This window comes from Etheostoma spectabile, unplaced genomic scaffold (assembly GCF_008692095.1).
Source record: "Etheostoma spectabile isolate EspeVRDwgs_2016 unplaced genomic scaffold, UIUC_Espe_1.0 scaffold270, whole genome shotgun sequence".
Taxonomy (NCBI): domain Eukaryota; kingdom Metazoa; phylum Chordata; class Actinopteri; order Perciformes; family Percidae; genus Etheostoma; species Etheostoma spectabile.
Window position 1 is genome coordinate 511,423 of NW_022605574.1, and position 2,556 is coordinate 513,978.

The 2,556-nt window shown below is 40.9% G+C and overlaps 1 long non-coding RNA gene across 1 annotated transcript in view; it reads right to left on the reverse strand.

The window, feature by feature from the left end:
- Positions 1-1,456: 1,456 nt before the first annotated feature.
- The window catches only part of LOC116685795 (uncharacterized), a 1,149-nt gene continuing 49 nt past the window's right edge, over positions 1,457-2,556 (reverse strand). The window contains exons 1-2 of the long non-coding RNA XR_004331043.1: positions 1,921-2,556; positions 1,457-1,629 (exon numbers count right to left, since the gene is read on the reverse strand). The exon at positions 1,921-2,556 is cut by the window's right edge and continues 49 nt beyond it. This is a non-coding gene — a long non-coding RNA (uncharacterized LOC116685795). The remainder of the gene's footprint in view (positions 1,630-1,920) is intronic.

Below are 2,556 nucleotides of genomic sequence, written 5' to 3' on the forward strand. Positions count from 1 at the left end.
ACTTCTTTGACAAATGCAATTTGTGTTTAGCCATTTGTCCACCATCATAAAGCCTTTGCCTGAAACCATTCACATATGTAATCAAGTTCTGTGAAGTATCACTCGACATCCACTGATCACGCACAACCGGCAAGTGACCACGAATCGTGTGGGCAAACAGGTCATTGGGACTAAACCCTGTCCTTTCTTGAACAACTTCTCTAGCTGCTAACAAGAGCCACCGCGAACCCACCTCCCAATCTGCCTTCAACTCTGCACAATAAGCATGCAGCAACGATTTTAAATGCTGATGATTAAGTTGTTGAAAAACTTGAACCCTTGATCACTCTGTAATGTTTTAGGGATCCCAAACACAGATATGAACTGGCTGAGGGCTTTAACTACAGATTTTGAAGTTATGGCATTCAACCCGCCGGACATCTAGTTGACTGACACATAACAGTAAACATGTGAGCAAAACCTGATTTAGACCAGAGAAGCAGTCAATAATGAGATGTTCAAATGGCTGACCCACTGCAGGAATTGGACACAAAGGAGCAGGTCTAAGGGTTTGATTGGATCAAGACTAGAACGCAAAAGTAACTAAACCCAACATCCAAACATGTCAAGCAACCTTGAGAGAGAGAGAGGCCCAATGACTGCCCAAACAATCCTATTCGTAGACATGTGAGCAATCAGTTGATCAGGTGTCAATCATCAGTTCTCATTAGCCAATCCCCAGAACCCAGCAACCAAAGGGACTTAATAGGCCTAGAAGCCGTCACACAAGAAACTAACTCGGGAAACTCTAGCTATATAACTCAATGTGAGTACATGAATGTTGAAATGACATAAATGCCCGTCTCTTCTAGCTTATAAATTAGCCTGAAGCTAATGCTAGCTACCTGCTCAGGAGGAAATTAGCCAACTCGGCATCCTTTTGGACTCTAAGCTGACAATATTTACCTGGGGGGTGGTTGTAATGTCTATGGTCACACAACCTTTAAAAACACTGTTGTTGTTTTTGCACGGTACCTTTTGAAAAGCTGTCCGGAAGTCTGGAGTGTGTCTGGGAACACTAGTTGTTGCACCATGACCATTTATTGCACTTTATTACGTTATTCTATGCTCTATTGCACATGTTTTGTGTGTCTTGTTATGACATTTTGATATTTTAATAGAGAAGTTCATGTTTCAAGTTGAAGTACATGGAATCTTAGAAAATCCTTTTAATTACCGTGGTATTGAGAATCGTGTTATTGCACCGAACACTGAATTTTTGGTATCATAACACCCCTATTTCTTACGGTCCTAGCCTCATCACTGTCATAACCATGGTGTTAAATCACACCCTCTAGTGTATTATTGCCTAAAGTAGGCTAAGCTTGATCAGAAAATGTCAGTCATTAAATGACATCCCTATAACATGAGTAGATGGATCAGTGACAAACGGGAAAAGAAACAGGAAACATCAACATGTTTTCTGATGCTGAATATTTATTGCGTTAAATGTAAAAGCTTGCAGTGATTCCAGTTGAAGCAGACTGGTCCAGCTGCTGCTCTTCAGGTTCTCTCTGAACTACTAGACCGTCACTGCACACACGTAGGGTTTATCATCACCACAGCTCACATCGTTCCAGATTCCCCAGTCTGAAAGAAACATGTTAATCAGTGTCAGTAGAGTTTGTAGGTCTTCAAACTCTCAATCACACAAAGAAATAGGTTAATTATATTCCATGTGTAGAAACGATCAAATGCAGTTAAAAATGAGTGTCCTGTTCTTCCTTCAGATCCCTCTACCTTGACCTGTTTGTTGTGCTACTTTAATGATTACACTCCTTCGTCATAACCTCTCTTATCTTGTCTGAGGTCAAATTAATAGATAAGGTAATTCATTTCTTATAACCTACCACGTCTCCTCCTAACCATTTATTTACTTACCCGAATAGTTCATCTCAGTGCAGAACTCCATTTTCTGATAGAAGTCAGGCTGGCCACCGGCCCATCTCTTGTAATCAAACTTAGTGCGATCGGTCCAAAACCACACAAGTCTGTCCTAAAAAGACAAACAGAAAACAAATGATTGCCTGAGGTTGACTACTTGGTCAAATGGCCAATTATCATCAGATTAACTTTCCACTCTGTCACCAATTACCTGCTACCTACCAACTACCAACTGTACATTTTCTCAACTATTAAAGGTAGGATATTTTTCTCTAATGAAAGAATGCATATCTTATCTCTCTGATTTTACATTTATTAAAAGGGAAGACAGAGATGGTGTGTTTGTGTCCAGGAGAAATTAAGACTTTCATCCTGGAAACGGGTGTTTATGACCTCAAAGAGCTCTGTACCCGGTTCAGAATCTTATTTTTTTCAGCTACATTCAACTGTAAGACCGCTAAACTTAACTATCACGTCACCAAACTTTATGGAGGCAGCAGGTGACTCTAACCACAGGTCCAGAGCCAGAAACACCTGCAGGAAGCGATTGCAAGAGAGAGACAAGAGAGCACAAGACTACGGGGGCGAGAGAGCTCAAGACTCCAGGAAAGGGAAGAAGTCGAGTTAGTAACA